This window comes from Vigna umbellata, chromosome 1 (assembly GCF_029865625.1).
Source record: "Vigna umbellata cultivar VRB3 chromosome 1, Vumbellata_1.0, whole genome shotgun sequence".
NCBI lineage: Eukaryota > Viridiplantae > Streptophyta > Magnoliopsida > Fabales > Fabaceae > Vigna > Vigna umbellata.
Window position 1 is genome coordinate 17400371 of NC_142165.1, and position 25867 is coordinate 17426237.

At 29.1% G+C, this 25867-nt stretch overlaps 1 pseudogene across 1 annotated transcript; it reads left to right on the forward strand.

Annotated features, from left to right (window-relative positions):
• Positions 1-13722: 13722 nt before the first annotated feature.
• LOC124840243 (patatin-like protein 2) lies at positions 13723-16212 on the forward strand (annotated as a pseudogene). The gene is made up of 7 exons (XR_015782115.1): positions 13723-13984; positions 14097-14278; positions 14381-14573; positions 14769-14925; positions 15119-15424; positions 15517-15692; positions 15899-16212. The product of XR_015782115.1 is annotated as a patatin-like protein 2 (transcript).
• The last annotated feature ends 9655 nt before the right edge of the window (positions 16213-25867 follow it).

Sequence of the window (25867 nt, forward strand, 5' to 3'; positions counted from 1 at the left end):
TTAATAACTTAGTAAACTCAAATTACCCAATGATTGCTTCAATCTTTCGATAAAATTAATAATTTTTCATCAAAACAAAATCCTAATTATGATAATAAAAACCATTGTATAAACTTCAATTAAATATTTGAAAACTATGAAAATATTTTTTATAGTTTAATTAAAAACTATAATATGAAATGTTAATAAATAAATAATTAATTGGTTGTGACATCTTGTTTCGGAATGTTAAGATATTAAACATTTCTAAAAACTTAATAAAAATTTCAGTTAATAATAAAATGATAATATTAATTGCAAGTATTTCATAATTAACATTAATAAAGTAATTACTAGGGTAAATGATTTTTCTATATGCAAATATTGTATTTTGTATAAGTAAAGGTTTTAGAAGTATTAAAACACTTTGTGATAAAAAGCTCGGAGTTAAGATAGGAGAAGCTGGTTAATTATATAATTTGATATGTGTTTGACGAATTGATTCTCACATAAAATTATCTTTTTTTTTGTAATTTACTAAAGTGTATAATGGTATTTTGTATTTAAATGATGATAACTAGTGTTTTAGTTGAATTGAAATTGGTTATACGTAGAAGTGGTTAGTTATAGTAAAATTGTTCAATTTGATTAATTATTGAGAAGAGAAATATGATGTATATGAATAAATGATGTTAAAATCCTTTAATATATATATATATATATATAATATGTGTGCTTGCGTGTGCATGTCTGTGTTTGTGTATGTATATGTGTTCGTGTGTGATTGTATTTGTGTGTGTGTCGCGTGTTTGTGTGTGTACTTTATCTTTACTTTCCTTGTCTTTTCTGTAGATGTGTAAAGGATCTATTCATCCTTTTAAAGCTTTATTTAGAAATTATAGTTGAAAACAAAACAAATTTGTTTGATGAGAAATATATTTATTTTAGAGTAAGTTTTTCTTTACCTCTTTTTTCTTGAGTTGATTTTAAGAGGTTTTTCATAGATGGAGACTAAGGACCTTACATGTGGTCCTTATAGAAAAAAAAGAATTTTTGTTGATCCAATACCAAAAGAATATTTTTTGTTTGTGTATTATTAATTAATTTTGATAATAATGTATGAGAAGATATGAAGTAACATGAAAGTCATTTAAGTATAAATAGACTCATCAGATATAAAAAACAAATATATTTTTTTACATTATATAGATATAATATGATTTCTTATAGAGAGAGAAGTTTATTTTATTTTAAAATATTGTTAATATTATACAAATATTTATTTATCTTATATTAAGTAATAATAATGTAATTATGGAAAAGTTCTAGCCATCATTGAATTCCTTGTGGGAGACAACCAAATGAGGGGGTTAAAAAAAGTTTTAGCCCAAAACTTCCTCTTAATGAGTTTAACCTAACTACAAGACTTTAATTAACTCTTATAAATAATACTTTTATTTAGGTTAAAGATTGAGACAAAGTGAGGTCGAAGGTCGAAACAGGTCATTTCGGACTGAGATTAGAGACAAGCAGTCTCAGCCCAAAAGTCGAGACTAATGTTCCAGATCAAAGGTCGTGATATGCCATTTTGAACAAAGAGGTAGAGACAAAACAACCTGAGCCGAAGGTTGAAATGAGTCATCTAGGTAAAAGGTCGAAATTAATCATGAGAACTAAAGTCAAGATAGATCGTCCTAGGCATAAAGGTAGAGACAAAATGACCTAAGCCGAAGGTTGAAATGAGTCATCTAGGTCAAAGGTCAAGACTAATCACGAGGACTAAAGTCAAGATAGATCGTCCTGGGCATAAGGTCGAGAAGGGTCGTTCTATGCCGAAAGTTGAGACAGGCTGACCAAAGATGAAGGTTGAGACCAGCCATTTTGGGCCGAAGTTTGAGACGAATCATCTAGTGTCGAAAGTCGAGATGATCCAAATATGAAATGGATCAGGTCGAAGTTCAACACAGGTCGAAGCTTGAGACCATTTGTCTCGAGCCGAAGGCGAAAACGTGTCATCAAGGATCGAAGGTAGAGATAATCCCTCCCAGACAAAAGGTCAAAACAGAAGGTCCTAGGTCCAAGGTCCAAACGGATTCTGAAGACTAAGACGGGTTGACCCAAACCGAAGGTCGAGACGGGTCGTTTTAGGTCAAAATTTGAGGCTGATTAACTCAAGCTGAATATAATAATAAACCAATCTAACTTGAAGATCAAGACATGTCAACTCAGATTAAAAGTTAAAATGAATCATCATAAACTAAAACTCGAGATGATTCAACCCAAATCCAAACGAACTATCTCAAACTAAAAGTTAAGATAAGTAAGCCTTGACCTTGACTATGTTTTCAAAATAAAGGTAAAAACAGCATACCAATCTATCTAGAACAAATATCAAGATTAGTTAACTAGGTTGAAGCTAAAAGTACAATTTATACCTTGCAACTTTTTCTTCTTCTTCATTTTATCTCTTATAACATTTTATCTCTTATAACATTTTATCTCTTATAACTCATAAATGCAGGTATAAGAAAGAGAAAACAACGTGTGTATATATATATATATATATAATTTATTAAGCTTTTTGTTTTTCGTTTTCTTTTATCTTGTCACGGGTTACACGAACATAAAGAAAGTTTTGTTTTATTTAGTGCCATAATTTGCTTTAAGGGGCATCAAGAACAAGAAATGGAAAAGCCAATGGAAAAGGTGGTGGTGGAATGTGTTATGTTTTTAATTTAACACGTGATCAAAGATAAAGAAAAGCCCCTGTGATCTTGGATTTCTTCTCACTTCACCAAAAATGATTTACATCACCAAATAATAGTCAATTACATAAATAAATTTAATCAGCTTCAAATCTTATTTTCAACTTATGGATATATATTTAATTTAATACTTCTTAATTAATTAATTATTGTATTTTTATTTTATGTGAATAGGTTAAATATAATAATAGCATGCACGATGGGGATATAGGGCAAATTAATTATCAATGTTATTGTGTGATTTGATGAATTATTAGATAAGTGCAAGTTTGAGACCTCGACTATGTAAGTTTGTCCCCTATTCTACATACATAACATGAATTGACCATATGAGATGTACCCACATGTATATCAAGGATATCATTTCAACACCTTTACCATTTTTTAAGGTTAGTTGAAGAATTTTTAGAGAATTAATTATATTTATAAAAAATTTGAAAAACTTAGTAAGAAAATATATTCTTTAAATATTTTTTAAAAGAATTTAAAATTTAAAAATACATAAAAAATAACTATATTTTAAAAAGAATATAGTTATTTTTATTATTATAACTGATGCTATTTTTTTTAATGTAGATCAATGATTTTTTTTATTAGTTTGTGTGTGTGGTTATTTTTTATTATTACTACTAATGTTATTATTTTTTTAATGTAGATCATTGATGTGTGTGTGTCCTTTCAATTATTACTAAGTACACAAAAATGGTGGACCCATAGTGTAATTTGCTAATGTGAATAATTCATCATGCCACATGGTTTTTATGGGTGGCAATTCATCATGCCACATAAGTGTGATGTTTTAACTCTTATCAGAAGAGTTAAAAATATAAAATATTTATGTTCCTTATATTTTAATGGTTATAATCCCTCGTGTTCCTCGTTTGGGTTCTTTACGTAAGCTTTTGTTGTTTTTGTTTTGACGTATGATTGTCATTAATGTTGTCTTTGACGTATTAATTAGTGTTATCTTCATTGTGATGAAAGTAATTCCAGTGAGTATTATTTATTTATTTGTTTTTATTTTATAATTTATTAATGTTGTTTTAAAAAATTATAAATGATTATATTTGTACCAAAATAATTTTTAGTAATCTTTCACTTATATTAATGTGATTATATTTGATTTAATTATTCAAAATCATTTATTAAACTTGATTGATGTGGTCAGACATTTATTCTTGCAAGTTATAGTAAACATTTATTTTAAAAAAAAAAGTAATTTATTTTGCTTATAACTATTCCTACGTACTTTTTTTTTGTCTCAAGTTTACTAGTTCAGCCATTATGTAAAATTTGAAAAAAATTATTTGTTATGTTACAATGAGAATTTGTTTTAGAATATTTATTATTGTTATGTGAAAATATGCTTATTTTATTTTTCAACTATTTGGAAGTATAATTTTCTTGAGGGTTATTGTGTTTTGGCGTATCTAATCATTTAATCTCTAGCAGCTTGCATCGTTTTGTTTTCGGGAAGTCTGTATTTGTATAATTTTTACAACGTAATTCTAATTTTAATAGTGACAATGAAGTAAAGATTTAATATCATTGCATGAATTTTTGAATTTGAGAAAATTACACGTTACTTAAAATTAAAAAATACTTTTCATGTAATGAATTTCTTTAAAATTATACAAGGCGAATATGATATTATTAATTTTTAGATTTGCCAAGTATAAATCCAAGGAGTGTGTGGAATCAACCATGAACAGAGGATACTTTTTGATGTTGGAATAAAATCTTTTACTTAAACACATCGTGTACTGATTCAACTAACTTCGTACGACTTTATTTAATATTATGGTCAATGAATTTGAATGTTGTGGCTTTTATTTAATATTGTGGTTTATGAATTTGAAAGGTTATGAATGAGTGAAGTAACAAAAATTTAAAAAAATTGTGATGGTGGTTAAAAGCCATGCTTATAAAATAAAGTGCGCCACATAATGATAATTATGAGATGAAGAAGATATCTGTCGAATGGATATGAAGTATAAAAAATATAGGCATATTCTAAAGATTACATATTATAAAAAAGAAAATTTAGAATTGAAAAGAATATCTTAAGTGTGCATATCATGTCAGCAATAAAAATCAAATCAATAATGATAAGATGACAAAGGGCGTTTCCCTTGTGAAGTTGTTTGATATTTTTATCATTCCAATGATTAAGCATTTATCTCCAAATAAGAATTTATTTCTATGCTGGAAATATATTTGTTTGCTACAGAGCAGCATTTGATTGTTTTTTTTCGTGAAATGATAGTTTTTTTTTTGTCGATGGTGAATTAGTTAAAAGTCATTTTATATCATTGATGCTTTTACTTCTTTGGTTATTGATGTTTTTACTTTTTTGTTTGTTTTGGTTAGATATCTTATGTTTCTCTCTTATAAATAATAATCTCTTTTTTTGTAAGTATTTGGATGTGCTAATTTTGTGGAGTCTTCCGAAATTCAATTTTTTTAATTTTTGGTTGATAGTAATAAACTTATTTCTTGAAAAGGAAAGTAGCTTAATATGATAAGAAGAATTTAGTTAGTAAATTTGATAATGGTTGGCTTATTGTCTTATAACTTTTGGGGTTATAAATTAAGTGTTGAGAGGGGGAGTTTTATCAAGTTCTTTCACCTTGAAGGAAGTTTGATAAAGTGTGCTTTTTGGTGATGAACTTGTTAATGTTTTTTTAAAGTGATTAGATTGTTAGATTAGGTTAGATTCTAGGAAAATTTCATGTAGGATAGTTTCTTGGTTGGATAGAAGAGCTAATATGATCTTAAGTTTAAAACTGCATAAATTTGTTGTTGTGTCACAGTTTTAATTATCCCTTAATCGATTAAAGCTATGAAAAATTTTTAATCGATTAAGATAATAACATAATTGATTAAAATGGGTCAGAAGCACACCAATAATTTACTCTCTATTTTGATCGGTTAAGAAATTAACTTAATCGATTAAAATAGTGTGTAGAGCTTAATCAATTATGAAATATAACATAATCGATTAAATGCATCAGTTTTGTGTCTCTTCTATATATATGTGTTCTAACTCAGTTTAAGACACGAAGAACATTATATTTTTGAACAAATTGAAGCAAGAACACGACTATAGCTGTCTTGGAACAATCTTGGAGGCATCAATCATAGTTTTAAAGAATTTCAAGGCCTCCAAGGCTTCAAGAATGGAAGAGTGATCAACCTAGAAATCTGCTTTGTTTGTAATTGTGAAAACTGCATTTGTTGGTTCATCCAGGTTCTACAATCCCTTTTTGTAATCTTTGTGTTTGTCTTAGCTAGGTAGGCAAGACTTTACGAGAGTGTGTGTATATCCTCTCTAGATTAGAATTTTTGTGTATTAGAGTATGGTGTGGATACATGAGAGATTCTTGTATTCTTGACTATTACAATCTATTGGATTCACTCCAACTCAGGTTGTTGGAGGATGACTGGATGTAGACTCAGTTGAGAGTCGAACCAGTATAAAATTGTTGTGTTCTTTTGCTTTGTTTCTGCATTTTAATTTGTTGGTTAGAAAATCCTTTGAAAATAACATTAAGAACTTAAATTATTTAGATGATTTGGAAGATGAGAAATCATAATAGATTTTAGGATCCAATTGTGTTTCCTTTTGTTATTTTTCAAATTAAGAAGTTAACGTGTATCACTGAGAATAAATCTAAAAGGCATATGAGTAATATTATTTTTGATATTTTGGTATTGAAAATTTTCAATATTCAAACTAGGGTAGGATGGTTTTATTTATAGACGTAATATGACAAGTTCCATTTGTTAATTGACTTAAAGTGAATACTAATCGTGCATCTATGGGTTGTCTTGGCTTAGCTTTATGTGTTGGTATTCTTAAAGGAACTTGAGGTGAATATATGGAAAGGATGTGTACTTCGTCCATAAAGCTCAAGGATGAGCAAGGGAAGTAGACTTTGTTTGAAGACTCATGAGGAGTAGGAAGGAAGTATGATTTTAGCTCTAGAGTTAAGTTGGTTTTGGTTGCTAAGCTATGTGTGAGAGTTATGTTGATGATTGAACCTCTTGGACCAAGTCTACATGTGGATTCATTATTTTGGTTGATACAACAATAATTATTATTTAATTATGTGCTATTATATGAATTAACGAAAGATTGAATGAGACGTGTTATGAAGTGTTATTATTATATATCTTTAAGTTTAATTATTATGTTTTCTTTTAAGTTAGCTCACCCTTCATGTTCGTGGTTGTGGTTTTCACTTGTGATGATCGTATGACTTGTATTATAAGTGAGTAAATATTGTTGTAGATGGTGATTTAGAGGCACAATAATGAGGAGCTTGAAAATTTCTTTGGGAATGCTTATTTCAAATGTACTTTGCATAAATTTTAATTATTGAATATTTTTAAATGTTTTCTTATTATTTGAAATAAATGTTATCGAGTGGAACATTTATCAGATGAAATAAATAAAATTTTTAATTTTATTAAATAAATTTAGAATATGCACTAATTTTTTTTAGTAATATTGTGAAGAGGTGTTACATTGGAGCATGCTTCGAAGGAGGACTTTCAAAGATTTTGGTTGAAAAGTGATTCTTCTTTAGTCTGTCATGGATTTTTGGATCAACGAGTGGTTTCTTGGAGTCTTAAAGGAAGATCACGTCGGTGCTAGCATTTTAGTACACATATAATTCAAAGTTTCTCATTTTCTTTGAGAAAGAAATTATTATGCTAATAAATTTGCTAATTTAACTTTCACACAATGAAAATAGTATAAGTGATTTAATGTTTTGGCTTCATGTATTTATTTATATTTTTTTATAATGACTATAGTTTGTTTATAAAATATAAATTTTATTATAAAAAAACACACACACAGACACAGACACAGACACAGACACAGACACAGACACAGACACACACAGATACAGACACACACAAACACACAGACACACACACACACAGACACAAACACACACAGACACAGACACAGACACACACACACACAGACACACACACACACACGCACACACACACACACACACACACACACACACAAACACAAACACTGACACACAGACACAGACACACACAGACACACATACACACACACACACACACACAAACACAAACACAGACACAGACACAGACACAAACACATACACAGACACACACACACACACACACAGACACACACAGACACAAACACAGACACAAACACAGACATAGACACACACACACACACACAGAGACATAGACACACACACACAGACACATACACACACAGACACAGACAGACACAAACACACACACACACACACAGACACAAACATACACACACACAGACACTGATAGACACAGACACAGACACACAGACACAGACACAGACACACACAGACACACATAGAGACACACACAGACACAAACACACACACACACACAAACACACACACACACACACATATACACACACACACACACACACAGACAAACACACACACACACACACATAGACACACAAACACACAGAGACACACACAGACACAGACACACACACAGACACAGACACACACAGACATAGACACAGACACAGACACAGACACAAACACAGACACACACACACACAGAGACACAAACACAGACACACACACACACACACAGAGACACAAACACACACACACACAGACACACATACACACACAAACACACACAGACACACACACACACACATACACACACACACAAACACAAACACAAACACAAACACAAACACACAGGCACACACACACACAGACACAGACAGACACAGACACACAGACACACAGACACACAGACACAGACACACAGACACAGACACACATACACACAGACACAGACACGCATACACACAGACACAAACACAGACAGAAACAGACACACACATAGACACAAACACACACACACACAGACACAAACACAGACACACACACAAACACACACCACACAGACACAAACACACACAGACACACATACACACACAGACACACACACACACACATACACACAGACACACACACAGACACGCACACACACATACACACAGACACACACACGTACACACACACATCCCTAACTTTATTAAAAAATAAAAAGTTTACTCAAAACCAAAATTTATTAAGATAAACCTTTCTTATATTATGTTACATTCTAGTCCCTATACTTTAATAAAAGAAAGGATACCAAACAACTACTTTTTATTTTACTTTGTATTTTATAGAGATAAAGTAGTTTATATAATTGGAAAATGAATCACTTTTATATTTATATATAACTTTTACATACAAAAACATTTATTTTTGTTTTAAAATAATTTTTTTAGATTTAAATTGAAAAAGGTACTTACACGTTAGAAATAACGTTTATAAATGAATAAAAATTGCATTCAATTTCTTTTAAGTATGTCAGGGCCATTAAATTCTCCAACATAGTGGAAATCGTGTGTCCGTAAGAGGGAAAATGAAACTCGGGAAGTGGAAGACAGGTGGCTGCAGGAGAGTGGACCGATCGGTTTGTGCAGGGGGTATATAAGCTAAAATTTAAAATCCGGTGCTACTTTCTGCATGCACCCTTCTTCTCCAAACTGCTGAACCTCATTTTCTCTTTCTTCTCTCTAGATTCCTCCATCTTCTCTTTAAGAATTCTCATCTTTTTCTTCTTCCGATCACCATTCAGGCAACGTCTGAACTCTCCCGACGTCAAGGATTTTCATTTAGACCGATCAAGTTGTGGTTTTAAGCTGGTGAGTTTCTTCTCTTCTTAGAACGTTCGTTTTCTGACACATGCAAGCCAAGTTCTGGTTGCATGAGTTTATCATCTCATTCTGATAGCAATTCTGGTCTTTTATTTTGGTTTAGTTTCGTAAACCAGAAAACTCTAAGTGTATAAGATTAGTAGTGGTGAGCCAGATACTGCAACCGTGAGCGTTCGGCTGAGTTTAGAGGTAAGGGAAGCTTATATAATTTGATTATGATTCTTCGTTCTGAATGGTTGTATGTTTGTTTGATTAATTGATGAATATGAAGTATTGGTGTTACTGCATTGTTTGTTTAAATGAGTGAATGATTTATAAATAATGTAAACTGGGTTGATATAGGTTTGATCTTAAGTCTGCAACTTTCTGCGTAATTCTGTGTTTGTCACCGAGAGTCATTATTGACCGTTCGGTTTTTCCTTTAAGCATTCAGTCTGAACTAGATTCTTCTTCTGTAGAAAACTTTAGTTCATGACCGATCGATTTTCTATTAGTATACTGGTAAATAAGCGTTCGGTCTAAGTATAGCTTTCTATTTATATTTCGTAATCAGCTTAGTTGATGTATTCAATAATATTTAAAGTCGTAGATATTATAGTTATCTGTTATTAAAAATAAGTTATATGTAATTGTATTTAGAATATATTCCTTCATGGTATAAGCTCAGTAATGCTCGGTCTTGAATCAAGCGCTCGGTCTCAGTAGTGCTCGGTCTTAGTAGTGCTCAGATTTAAACTAAGCGTTTGGTCTTATAACATTCCGTAATATATCTGCATTAGGTATTAAGAGTGTTCGTCCAAACTCAATAGTGTTCGGCCATGGATTTTAGTGCTTGGTTTAAACCTTTAGGTCTCTGATAAAAGAATTCATTATTTTCGGTTAAGTTTAATTATATGTATTCTATAGTATTCCAAACATTCTTGAAGTTCTGTGTAGTAAAGACTGTTCGATCATAATTGTTGAGTAGCGAGTAAACATTCTGTATTATCATAAGTGTTAGGCTTCTGATGAGTCTTACCTAGTATGGACCGTTCGGTCCTATTCTGTAGATAAGTGAAAGACCGCTCGGTCTTATAAGGGTTCGGTTATGTTAGTCTAAACAATATTCTCTTGTTCGGTTCTGTTCCAAGATGGGATCTTGTATTCTGGGTTTCGGTTTGACTGTATTGATGAAATATGATGGTATTTAAAATGTGGTATGAATGGAATAGTATGGAAATGAAAGAGTATTCTAGGGAGGAATATCTCAGGATTGGTTATTGAATGGTAAAGTATGAATGTGGTTATGCTTAGTTGGCGTTTATCCTGATATTCTTTGATTACTCATTCTCAAATAAAGAGGAGTAAGTCATGTGTGAGAATGGCAGGAGGTCCTAGTCCATAAGGTGAACTTGGATGGAACGGACTAACCTCGGGTGGCAACTGTTGAGGACATCCTAGCTATTACATTACCCGGGTGCAAAAACGTCATAGCTACACAGAATTCATACAGTCTGGACAGTCAGAGTCAAGGGATCGGTCGTTGCGTGTATTACTGTATGGTTATGGTTGGAAATGTATGATTGGTTGATGCATGATTGACCTATGGATTTTATCTTAGATTTGTGTGAATTCTATGTTTTCTGAATTAATTAAATTACATAAGCTTACCCTATTTTCCTGTCTTGTCTGTATTTTCCGTTCGGCCGTCATTTCCTGTTGCAATGATCACCCTATGGATGTGAGTAGAAGGGGAAGATTGTCTACTAGAAGAGGCTCTGGTAGAAGTGGAAGTGAAAGCTGAATCATAGGACCGTTCGGTCGTTAGAATTGGTTCTATTTTGTATAATCGATCAGTGTAAGCTTAGTTTTGGAACCGTTCGGTCTAGACTTTTGTTTTGTAAAGTTTAAATTTTGAAGTATTGTTGTAAGGTCGTTCGACCATAAGCGTACCTCTTCTCTTTCAGAACTGAACTGTAATATTGTTAATTGTGAATATTCTATGGTATAATTTTATACTATATTTTTAGGATGTTACAAAATACACTTTTCAAAGTACCGTGAATAGAAAAATAATATTAAAGAAGAAAAATATATCAAAAATAGTAAATTAAATGATAAGAAAAAAATAGTTGTCAAGTAAATATTAGTACTTTACACCAATAGTATGATTAATTATTTTTTAAAAATAAAACAATTTAATTAATTTTTTAAATTACATATTTAAGTAAAAAATAATAATACGATTAAACCTTAATTTTGTACTTTACAGTTACTATTTGATAATTATTTTTTTATGTTGTCGTTGAAAGGTGTATGAAATAGTGGTGAAGAGCATACGTGAATATGACAAATAAAGAGACAAATGCAATTATGATATTCTTATCCTTTTCTAATTATTTTCTTATAATTATAGTCTTTTGAAATTGTTGCCTATGAAATTAAGTAGGTAAGTGGAAAAATATAAAGTGACAATAATAATTAAGGAGACTCTTATAATTTAAACAAGTCAGACAAGAAAATTTAAAAAAGTCCTCTAACCTAACACGTGCCTCATAGAATAATATAAAATAATAGTCATGCTATTATAAAATAATTAATTATGGTGGTTGGAATTTATATTGACACAACTATTTAGATATTTTCTCATTGACTAATTGACTCATGGTTCATAACTATCCATGCGTTAACAATCAATATTACTTTTTTTCATTAATGATAATTATTATTTTTTAATTTTATACTCTATCAAAAGTAAAAATATTCTCCAGGAAAAATGAGTTTTATTAATAATTAATTGAAGGTGATTTAACTAGTTATAAGAAAATACCTAATAACAATATTGTGAAAGATGATATTTCAAAATTATTCATTATCAAAATCTAAGTATAAATTTAAATTTTATAATAAATAAAAGTGAAAAAAATTGAATACCAAAATAAAGATTCATAAATTTATATCAGAGTCAAAGATTATTATTAGTGATCAACTCGAATAAATCTTTGTATCGAAAATTTACCTGATATAAGATTAAAAAATTGTATTTTATTGAAATTAAAAGTTAATATAAAAAAAAATACTAAGCTTGAAAGAGAAGTGTTAATGGAGACAGATCCATCACTAATATATTGGGATAAATTAAAATTAAGTGAATGAAAGAAAATTTGAGACAGAGAAATATACATTTAGTAAATTTAAAAGTGAACCTTTTAATGTGTGTCCAAAAGTATTTGTTAAATAATAGTAAACATATTTTACATGAATATTTCAATATATAAATTATAATATGATCAAATTATAAATATATATTTTCAATATATAAATATATAATAAATAGATTGTTTATATGTTCACTCCTCTAGAAGACACACCATTACCATGTGAAGAATTACTCTGCAAAGCAAAAATAAACACAAAGTTTTCCCTTTGGATTCAATCTCATTAAGCTCTGTGGTCCAAAAGACACTGTTTCTCCAACCTAACACGTGAAAACAGATACAAACCACGTGATTATAGAAGTTTTGAATATTCAACATTATTCACAGAAGAAGATATATATTATCCATTTCGACGTTTCTGGAAATTAATTTAACATACGAGAAATCTATCCTACAACCTTAAAAGGTGCTAAGATTTTGGTACGAGATTATATTATATTTCTAATATAGCTTAACTTATGATTGATTAATCCCTTTTGAAAGAAACATATGGTAATCTGTTCAAGTAATTGAAGAATTTTTATTCATTGAAAGTCTTTTTGACTGAGGTTTTAGACAAATTTATTCCATTATAGTACCTAATTTTAGTTTACCCTTAAGAAAAAAAATCCAATTCATACGGTTCATTGATTACCGCAAACCACCAAACATCATAATTAACACGTGTGAAAACGACTAAAATAATGTGAATATAGAGATAGGTTTTAAATAATAAAATAAAGAATATTTTACCACATATAAAATTTTCACATTCATTTAATATTATTTTTTTTACCTTTTTTAAAAAAATACAAAAAAATACTTTTTTTATTATTATTTTATTTTTATAAAAGTGTCAAATCAATATAAAAATAAAAATGTGTGATTTATCATTTCACAAATATTATTCATTTTCCTGTTTTTGTGACAACTAACTTAACACGCCAAAAACATAACGACTGAGGCTAACATCTCCAATCTTTACACGGTTTAGCTTTTATATAAATACGTAGCTTCTCCTCATCAAATTAAACCATGAAAACAAGGTTTTTCTGAAAAAGTTTGATCAAGAGTTGAGTAGTTTCTTTGCACTTTCCTAAGCTCAGTTCACTCCATCGCTCTTTGTCTTTGTCTTGGTAAGTCATCAATTGAGATCTATGGAAGCAACTCAAACTCCAAGCAAAGGTGATGATGGAGACCTCATTACTGTGCTGAGTATTGATGGTGGTGGCATTCGTGGAATCATTCCAGGAGTTATACTTGGTTTCCTCGAATCAGAGCTTCAGGTAATAAGCTAAGACAAAACACGAGTCTAGGGTTTTCACTTATATATAATACACAAGCTATAAGTAAAATAACTGTAGTCACTGCAGCAAACTAATAATGGTACATATGCAGAAGCTGGATGGTGCTGATGCAAGGCTAGCAGATTACTTTGATGTGATTGCAGGAACAAGCACCGGTGGATTAGTCACTGCAATGCTCACTGCTCCAGATGAAAACAGCAGACCCTTGTACGCAGCCAAAGATATTAAGGATTTCTACCTTGAGCATACCCCAAAAATCTTCCCACAGAATAGGTAAATACCACACTTTACTATATAAACTTCATACCAAATCATTCAAAACTAAATGCATATTTTATCACTGTACTGATTTACAGTGTGATTTTCCAAATACAGTGGCTGGAATTTAATCGCATCATTGATGAAATACGGCAGAACTCTGATGGGACCACAGTACGATGGCAAGTATTTACACAAGCTCATTAGGGAAAAACTAGGGGACACAAAATTGCAACACACATTAACCAATGTCGTTATCCCCGCATTTGATATCAAACACCTTCAACCCACCATCTTTTCCAGCTTCCAGGTTCATCTCTCCTCTCAATTGTTGCCTAAAATATATCGTGGTTGCAAAAGTTCACTCACTTGAAAACAAATTGCAGCTTTTTTTACAGACTTTGCTACAGATTTTGAAGAAAATTCGTAGATAACAAGGAATCTCATGTGTTGTGTTTTGTCTTTTTCTCTAACGAAATTATTACTCTCGAATATGATGTCACAGGTGAAGAAGAGACCATACTTGAATGGGTCTTTGTCATATATGCATTTCAACCTCAGCAGCACCAACCTATCTTCCAGCTCATTCCTTTGAAACCAAAACCCACCATGGTAGTTTCAAATTCGACCTTGTAGATGGTGGTGTAGCAGCAAATAACCCGGTATTATACAGTTTCCTCAAATTATGTCAAAAAACTAATCTTAATCATTAACACACACACAAGCTAAAGAGTGTGAATGAAGTTTGATAACAAGTATAAAACACACTTACAAAATCACCAAGCAAGCACGCTTAAGAGATTTAATTGATAACACAAGAACGTGATAGATATGTTATAATTTGGCGTTTTCCAGGCACTGGTGGCGATGGCAGAAGTGTCGAACCAAATCAGCAATGAAGGGTCATGTGGAAGCTTGAATGTAAAGCCGTTGCAATACAAAAAGTTTTTAGTGATATCGTTGGGAACAGGTTCTCAGCAACATGAAATGAAATACAATGCTTCTAAGGCATCTAAATGGGGCCTTTTGGGCTGGGTTTCCTCCTCCGGTGGCAATCCTCTGATCGATGTGTTCAGTCATGCTAGTTCTGACATGGTCGATTTCCACATCTCCTCCGTTTTCCAAGCACGCAATGCCGAAGAAAACTACCTCCGAATCCAGGTTCTTTCAAAACATACATAAACATCTACAATGATTCTCGTGATTGCAAATGAAAACTCACGAGTTGAATTCTTTATATTCAAAATCTGTAGGACGATACTTTAAATGGGAACTTATCTTCGGTGGACGTGGCCACGGAAAAGAATTTGAATGGCCTTGTCGAAGTTGCGGAAGCATTGTTAAAGAAACCAGTTTCAAAGATTAACTTGAGGACTGGTATTCATGAACCTGTTGAGTCTAACGAAACCAACGCAGAAGCCTTGACGAGGTATATATCAAAACCCTAATCTCTCTCACACACACATGATAATGTAAAGAATTTTACAAAAAGCGTGTAAGAAATTAAAGTATATAATAAACATCATGTGTTCATCATACTAATATTTTATTAACTACGTGATTTTTATCAAACAAAATCCATGAGTTGTAACTTGCTTCAAATCACAGTTTCACGTATTGATTATTTTTTATCAGGTTTGCGAAACGACTATCCGAACAGAGGAGATTTCGGAAATCTCAAACGTTTGCGAACAATGGGAATATTTGAAAGACGAAGAGATAAGAGTGTTGCTTGGCCAAAATGATAAATGATTATTTATATTTTGTAGTTTTCATGACAGTGGAGATATATTTCATTGTTCTGTATCACAATAATTAGAGTCCCTACAATGTTACATCTCATGTGCTGTAAACCCTACGTGTTTCTTTGTTTTCGTGTTACCAACGGCTTTGTATGGAATCATTTTGGGTTACACTATATACTAATTGTTCTTCATTTTATTTTAAAAGCATGCCTTATTTTATTTATAAGCCAAATAACTATTATTAAAGACAATTATTCCAAATAAATATTGTTAAATATACACATGTTCTGAAAATGAATTTGAAAGGTACAATTGATGGAAAAGAAAAATTGCATGTTCATAATTTTTAAGTAAGGATTCAAGGATATATACGTTATAGGTTTAGAGCTTTAAAAAAAACAAAAGAAATTAAGTGTAGAGTGATAATGTAACATTGCTGTAGAGTGATTCGTCCTTATATATATGGATCTTGTTTTAAGTTTTTATCATCCTAATCATCAGATTTCGTTAATATATTTCCTTAATTATATTCGTCCTTTATTTGCATCTTTTGAGGGAAGGGAAGTTTAACGTTCGACTTACCCCATAATCTTATCCTAATTCTGTAGCATCATGTTCTATCAACTCAAGAATCCTAATTCCTTTGGAAGGAAAACATAACACTTTAAGAAGATCTGTTGGTAAAAAGTTGACACTATTTAATTAGTAGCGTCAGATTCAAATCAAACTTGCGTGGGACTATAGAATTATGAAAATTAATTCGTTTGTATTAGTTTCCAAAGTCAATTAAGTTGATGCTAATTTATAATTGATTTTTAAATTAAAATAAGGTTTGACCTACATATAATAAAATCTATTTTTCATATTAATTTAGTTTGCATCATATTTGGCTGACTAAATGATAGTAATTTAAAAAAAAAAAAAATCCCATACAATATCTATATGTTTAACAAGATAAAATATTAAGTGATCTTTCTTTTTTTTTTTAAAAAAAAAGCATAAATCTTTCAAGGTGAAGTATGAAGGATGACTTCAGAATTATAAGATTCATATTTTTTTTTATGAAAAAAAAATCAGATTATATATTTTTTTTTTCAAATTACATAATCTACATTCCACAATTCGTAATTCCTTGAGTTTATCTCAAACACAACACATAAACAAGAATCACAAAGGTTTTCGTACTGACCTTTAAAACAAACCTTTTCCATTGTATAATCTGGAATTTGTTTTTTTATTTTACATTTTAAACTATATATTTCAAAATATATTTTTTTATTTTGCATTATGAGGATATAGTTCAAAATATAAATTTTCTATTCTAAATTCTACAATCCATAACATATAATTAAAAATATATTTTGAATTGTATAATTAAAATATAAAATATTATATTTTAATTATACAATCTAAAATATATTTTTTATTTTCTATTTCAGTTTATTAAATTCGAAATATAATTTTTTTTTATATTTTAAATTGTACATTCCAAAACATTTCTAAATCATGTAGTCCAGAATTTAAAATAAAAATAAGGATAAAAATGAAATTTTAAAATGTACGAAGGCGTATGAATAAATTGCGGAGGTTGTGCAGAAAGAAATGTACCATATGGGCCGAGTGCTTTTCAATTTATGGACTCCCTCTTTTGTTTTCTTTTTTTTGGAGTTTTTCTCCCTACACCACTTACTCCACTTTTTTCCATGCACTTTCACATTTTTATTTTTAAATTTCAAAATTATCTCATGTATTTCAAAAAATCTCACATTTCATTTCTTTTCTTCAAAGAATTTTAAAATTTGTTAGAAAGATTTTTTATAATAGATTTTAAAATCCGTTAAGAAATTTTTAAAAACTTCAATAAATTTCAAAATTCGTTAAAAAAATTATTTTTGAAGTGTGAGAATGCATGGAAAAATATGGGGAAGTACAATAGAAACATACCTTCATTTGAAGCATCGAGGCTTATTTAAAAAAATACCCCTAATTTTAGTGAAATGTGAATTATCTTATTTCCCAACCATAAGAAATGTGAAGTACTTGGTCTGTTATACATTTTGCAAGTAGCAAAGAAGATAAGGATTATAACTACTAATTACAGTAAAATAAAATATTTAAAAAGGAGATATAATTTTATTAGGGAGATAGAAAATAAAATGCTGAAAAAGAAGCTAAGATTAAATGTGACATTTTTATTTTTTTAACTTTACGAAATTTGGCAGATACAAGTTGCGATAACTCAGGGTTTTACCAAAAGGTTTTAATAACCTAGTAAACTCAAATCAGTCAATGATTAATTCAATCTTTCAGTAGAGCTTAACAAGTTTTGTTATAACAAAATCCTAATTATGATAATAAAAACTATGGTGTACACTTAATATAATATTTCAGAACTATTAAAATATAATTTTTATAATTTAATTAAAAAATATAATATGCAGTGCTAATAAATAAATAAATAAAATTTCATAAAAAGTAAAACGTGACTATACTTAAAGAACTAAAGATATATTGACACATGTGATATTTTAGGAAATATAATTTAAGAAAAAAAAATCATTGCACTACGTCCACGATTGCTTAAATTTCTTATCTACGGTCTATTTTACTTTTAAATTGATAAAAAAAATGTAATCAAAGTTGGGGATAAATTACTTGTTTTTATATGCACTAAAGGTTATTCATTGAAATCAGTCTTTTTGTCTTACAATAATTAATGTGTATCAATATATTATAATAAGGAAAATGACACTTGAACAACCATTTTTGACAACATTTAGACACGCGCACACGTGTCTAAATTTGAGTGGTCCATTTTCATTTAATTTTTCCAACTGGACCACTCAAATTTAGACACGTGTGCGCGTGTCTAAATGTTGTCAAAAATGGTTGTTCAAGTATCATTTTTCTTATAATAATGTTCTTTCTATTAGTATACTATGCTATTTGTATTTCTTAATTGTTAAAATTGATTAAATGATTCACATGGTTGAAACTATAATAAGCTTATAATTAAAAACAATAAACACAGGAGACAACTTTGGTTGTTCATGAGTTGTCCTTTCAAAAAAAATATAAACTATGTTTAAATAAACTTTTACAACAAGAAGAAACATAAAATAATTTTATACATGTTACTCATGGTTAATTTTAACTTAAATGCCGTCTATTATACAAAATATTATAATTGAAAAATGTCAAAACATCATAATCAACAACTTGATCAATCATTTAACCATCTCTAATAAATAAGTTATAAATAAATTATATATTGTTATTGAATTATAATTTTAAATCTATAAATTCGAGTCTCAACTAAAAAGTAATTAATATTGCGAATTTAAAATTTTAATATAGTAATTAATTAACGATGAAAACTTTAACAAGTTTAGAAAAGATGTGAGATGAAATATTTTAATTATTATTTTAAATTCATATATGAAACATTAAATATAAGTTAATAATTTTTTACATTTTTACGTAAATATAAGTTAATTTTAATATGGTCTTGTATAAACAATGTTATCTAGCACGTGCCCTAAACTTATAATATAGAAGCATTAATATTATTGTATATATTTATACATAAAAAAGTGTGCTAGCACACCCTCCCATTATTCTAGCTCCATTTTATATTTGATTTTGATGGGATCTTGATAAGCTTTTGGATAAGTTGGAGTATGTTTTGGATTATTCCTATTCCATCTACTTCTTTTATATCTAATATTCAACCTAAAATTATTATTTTCCTAATAAATAAGTACAACATTGGCTTTATATAGTACAAGACAAGTCTATCTCTTCATCATTCATTCTAATTTCACCATATCTTATTATAATTTCTAAATCTTATAATTTCTATATATTAGTAAAAAAAAAGTTAAATTATAATCTTTTTTATTTTTATTTTTTTAATTTTACTAACAAGACAGTCTTATAATTCTAGAATGAGAATTTTTTTAATTATTATGATAGTTTGCTTTACTTGTAACATCAAGATTAAAAAAATCTTATATGTTTTCAGTTTATCCAAAGGTGAACAAAAATAAAAGTCCCAAAACTCGTGATATTAGATTTCTTCTAACTTCGTCAAAAAAAGCCCCATAACAATTTGCATAAGTTATTTTTTAATTAATATTTTGAATATTTTTATCGTAACTATTTTGAATTATTATTTATTACCGTTTTCCCAACTAATACTGATAGAAATTATTATGTTTTTATTGATGATAATTTTTTTATTCGTATATGAAAAATAGAAATAACCATTTTCGTACTTAGTATTTTTTATTAGATATGAAATGAAATATTTTATCTTAATAATAAAGTTAAAATTCAATTATCTTATTTAAAAATATTTCTAAATTAAATAATTTAAATTTCTTAAAAATTGCAAAAAAAAAACTATCTATCCAAACACATTAATGAATTCAAAATTATTTAGAAAAATGGTGAACACATATATTAGCCTAATGTATTTCGCTAATTCGAACATGGAACACAATTTTGTTCTTATCATAATAAACAATTGACACAATTTTGTTCTTATCATGACAAATAATTTTGTTCTTATCAAATAATTGACCAGAATAATTTGAAAAAAATTACATGTGAAACATGCAAAATATATATATATATATATATATATATATATATATATATATATATATATATATATATATATATATATATATATATATATTTTATATGTTTCACATGAATTTCTTTTAAATTATTTAGGTCAATTATTTATTATGAATGATTTAACAATTATGTATCTAAAATTCAAACTTGATTTTAGGACTCCGAATATAATTTATTTCTATTCAATGCATCTTACTTTTGCTGATAAAAAAAACAACACGGCTGTTGTTTTAGTTCTAGTTGTTTCATATGAGCACTGGGTTATTATAGTGTTGTTTTCTTTTTTACATTTTATTGTTATCTTTTATCTTGATCATGTAACTATTTAAGAAAAAAAAACTCACATAGATTATTATAAGTTAAATACAGTTAAATATATTTTTATTTTTTAAATTTGGACAAAATTTATATATTATAAATTTTGATTTTTGAACAGAATAAATATATTCTTTTAGCATAATTATATTAATTTTTTGGGTTTATTAAATGATGTTTCAACTCATATTTGAATTAAAACATGTTAAAGAGGGTAAACAAAAATAATCTAAAACATGTTTAACATATTAAAATAAATTAACACTACAAAAATAAAATAATGAATTTTAGGAGGGGTTTTTTCCGGCGATTTTGGAAATCCTGGATAAATTTCGGCGGTTTATGCTTAAAACCGCAAGTAAGTTTTTTTTTTTTTAAAAAAAAAATTGTGGCAGTTACTAACCAAAGTCGTCCCTAAAATATATTTTTATTTTAGAATAATTTTTGGCGGTCTTCAATTAATATTAGAAAAGTTTTTCCCGCACCTTCATTTCTAGTTTCCGAAGCCCTAATTCCCTTCCTCCTAAGCAGTCTCATTTCAAAGTAAGATGACTACCAAACACTTAAAAACAAATGATGTTTGGAATTTGCCTCAAAATGAAAGGATTATTGTACGTTGGAATGATGAGTATCAACCAATTGGAGACGCTGGCGCATTATTGAATCGATTCTTGGGGAGTATTGCTAGAAACTTCAAGGCATTCCCTATATGTTATTCTAGTTGGAAGAAGATTCCTAAAACTTACAAAGAAGATATAATTCAAAATACCATTCAAGTAAGTAATGTAAATTCATAATATTACAAAGAAGCATTCACAATTGATTTATTATGTAATTATTGTTAATTTTGATTAAAATCTGTTTTGAAGACAAAGTTTGCCATCAATTCTAATATTCAAATAAACTACATCTTGAAAGCACTTAATCATAAATGGAGAGATTCTCTACAAGAATTATGGCAATAAAGAGATGATGACACACGTACTAGAGATGAATTGATTGCCATGGCTCCAGAAGGAATAGATAAAGATCATTGGGCTTCTTTTATTGACTACCGGCTTGATGAAAGAACAAAGATAAAACCTAAATTTCTTTTTCTTAAAATTCTGTTATAATTTAATAACTTTTTATATGACAATGTTAGGAGCAATTACTTGGTTTGTTCTTTTTATGATCAACTTCTTAGATATCATTTTTCTTACTTTTTAAATAATTTCATCTTTTAAAGGTATCTTCATTGACAACACAAGTCAATGAAATGAAGGCAGTGATATCATTATTGTTGCAAAATTATCCGGGTCAATTGCCTTCACAGCTTGCTACATTTCAATCATCATCGGTAATTGCTAATTTTATTTGTATGATCTTTTTTTTAAATATAACCGACTAACTATTATGTTATATTGTAGGTATCTGATAAAGGAAGTGTGCCAAACGATGGATGTAATGAAGAAGAAGAACCTTAGACATCTTTGTATTTAATTTTTAGTATTGAACATCTTTGTCTTTAATTTTTTATAACAAAACTGTGCAGAGAATTCAAAATGGCATAACATTGAATTTTGTTTGGAGTGTGCCACTCTCTGAATAGCTACCCATAAGAAGACCAATGGAGCTTTTGTTAGTGATGAGGTAAGAGAAATTGGAGTAAGTTTTATTCCTGCTACAGATGTATAACAGTTTAGTGCAGCAAATTGGAGTAAGTTTTGTTAGGGGATAATTAATTTGGTAACGTGATCTGATTTTAGAGAATCATTACCTCCTGTGGTAAACATATACCAGAATAATGATGTTCTTATAGGGAAATTATGTTAACTCATTATACAAAATGTTTTTGTGTATATTTTTTTTCCTATAAATGATAAGGAAGATATTACCTGAAAGTACTGGATTTAATCAGCATTGATTGCATGAAAATGAGTCAAATCAAATTTAATGAACAAAAAACCCAGATACCTTCTAATCAGAATCTATTGTTCTAGATGATATCAAATAGAGCATCGGTGATTTCACTACTTGGAAATTGTTGGAATGCGGTTTTAGCTGGAGAATGAGAAAGAATAGAACTTTAGAGGAAGGAAGTATTTACAAAATTGATGATTATGTTTGCTGTCTGATCCAAATTTTAAGACAATCATGATGATTTTATTTAATATTAGTGGCTCATCACAAAACAATGGTTAGGATTTTACTAACACATTTAATTTTATGATTACAAATAACTCCTTAGAATTTCGTAAATATTAAACTACTTAAGTATTCGAAATGTTTCTACATGGTTATAAAATTATCACCATAATAAATTTTTCTAGAACATGCTGCCAAAATGCTTCTCTAGAACAACCTAGCATGTTTGTATAAATATTGTGTTATCATGTACCTAAGTTGTAGAATGGAAGTGTGTGGTTATTAGAACTTTGTGCTTATGGTGAGTTATAGGAAGTATTATACTGGTCAAAAGTGAAGGATGAATAATTAGTTAAACCTTTGTCTCACTTATTCTCTCAACCGAACCAACTTTTGCTCTCTTCAACTCTTCTTCTAATTCGTGCAGATTTAAGTGATGGATTAAAACAATGTTATAACTGTGGAATAAACAATTTTGGTACTCATTCATTATTAAACCATTGTTATCATATCAGTTCATAAACTAAATACTTGAACCAAAGAAAACTGAAGTAAAAGTCTTTTGATAGTGTAGTAAAAATAGCTCTTTGAAATCTGGTTCTGGAAATTAGAATTGCAACTCTTTAATCTGGTGTTGTTTCTGTTTGGACTAGAATCAAATTGAAGCATATGAATCTACAATATCATCGACTCAATCAAAAGAAATATCCAGTTCAGATTCATTGGCTCATGCTTTAGGAATCAAAGAGCATTGTGGACGCGTTCGCGGTTTAGGTTTGGGTCCTTGCCCATCTAAAGTCTTTGGAGTCCATGCTCGTTCTCATGGTGGATCATCTTCAACTTCTGCTTCTAATGTTGAATTACAAACTCAGGTTAATGAATATTTTATCAATTACTTGGTTTGTTCTTTTTATGATCAACTTCTTAGATATCATTTTTCTTACTTTTTAAATAATTTCATCTTTTAAAGGTATCTTCATTGACAACACAAGTCAATGAAATGAAGGCAGTGATATCATTATTGTTGCAAAATTATCCGGGTCAATTGCCTTCACAGCTTGCTACATTTCAATCATCATTGGTAATTGCTAATTTTATTTGTATGATCTTTTTTTTAAATATAACTGACTAACTATTATGTTATATTGTAGGTATCTGATAAAGGAAGTGTGTCAAACGATGGATGTAATGAAGAAGAAGAACCTTAGACATCTTTGTATTTAATTTTTAGTATCGAACATCTTTGTCTTTAATTTTTTATAACAAAACTGTGCAGAGAATTCAAAATGGCATAACATTGAATCTTGTTTGGAGTGTGCCACTCTCTGAAAACAAACTTGATTGAGAGGCTACTTTCGGATGGTAAAGAACTTCTCTATATATCCTTATCCTCAAAACTGATATTATACAATTAAAATGGTGTGCTATAAAGTTCTTACTTTCATTCTGGTGTGTGGGAACTAAGGTGCATGAAAAATCTATGTTGAAAAGAAACAAAAAAGGTAAAAGTCATTGTAAGCAGAAGTATAATGCATCCTGATACCTTTAGATGTTTACTCCACTAATGATAATGCTATATATAGTTAGTAATAAAGTATGAATATCAGATAATTTATTTGTTCCATTGAAGGTTTATGGATCCATTAACAAAAGGAGATTATCCAAAATTTACAAAGAAGCATTCCAGATTGCTTATTAATTCATTTAATTTTATTAGCATAAACTACTACACTGCTATATAGGTATCTGATGCATAAGAATTAAGAAATTCTCCAATTTCAACAAAAAAAAAACTGTATGCATTTCTGGCGGTTTTGGATAAAACTCCGGAAACTTTTCGAACCTAACTACTTCCGGCGGTTCGTAGAACCCCGGTTAGTTCTGGCGGTTCTTCAAAAACCCCTAGAAAAGGGGCAGTTCACAGAATCCCCTGGGTCCCGGCGGTTTCCCAGAAACCCCTAGTAATAGGGGCGGTTTTAAGGAACCCCGGTTAGTTCCAACGGTTTCCAAAACCCCTGAAAATTGGCAGAAAATCGCCAATAACTTTGTGACGGTGGTTTTCCCAATGGTTCTTGTAACCCCTGAAAACATATTTTTCGGAAGTTAAAACTCCGGTAACGTTAAAAATAACCCCTACTAAAATTGGAGATTTTTGTAGTGACACAAATGAATTAAAATAATTATATTTATTTATTTTTAAAATTTAAAGATAAAAGTGTATTAAAGTTTAAGATAAGAAGAAATTTTAATTTTGTAACTAAGTTTAAAAACTAAATCATATTTAATTCATTATTTTTAAATCAACAACTAACCAAAAATTTTATATTATGCTTTAATTTTATTAGATATTTAATATAAAAATTAATTTTACTTTTTATATCATGATAGAGATAATATTTTATTTCTATCCCTATGAAAATAGTTTGAGTATTATTTTTCATTTTGATGGTACACTTTTATAATTAATTAATGTTTTAAAAATTACTAATGATTATATTTGTGTAAAATTCTTATTGATCTTTATTTATATTAATGTGATTATAATTGATTTAATCATCAAAAGTCATGAATTAAACTTGATGAGATTGATATAAGAAATTGATTCTTGTATGTTATAAGAATCATATTTATTTTGCTTATAATTAACCATTCTATCTTTTTTTTCATCTAGAGTACTACTAGTCTTCTCAACTCAGTTATTGTTATGTAAAATTTAAGTATGATGGAAAAAAAAATATAAATCAATAATCAAGAATAGAAATGAAAACAATCG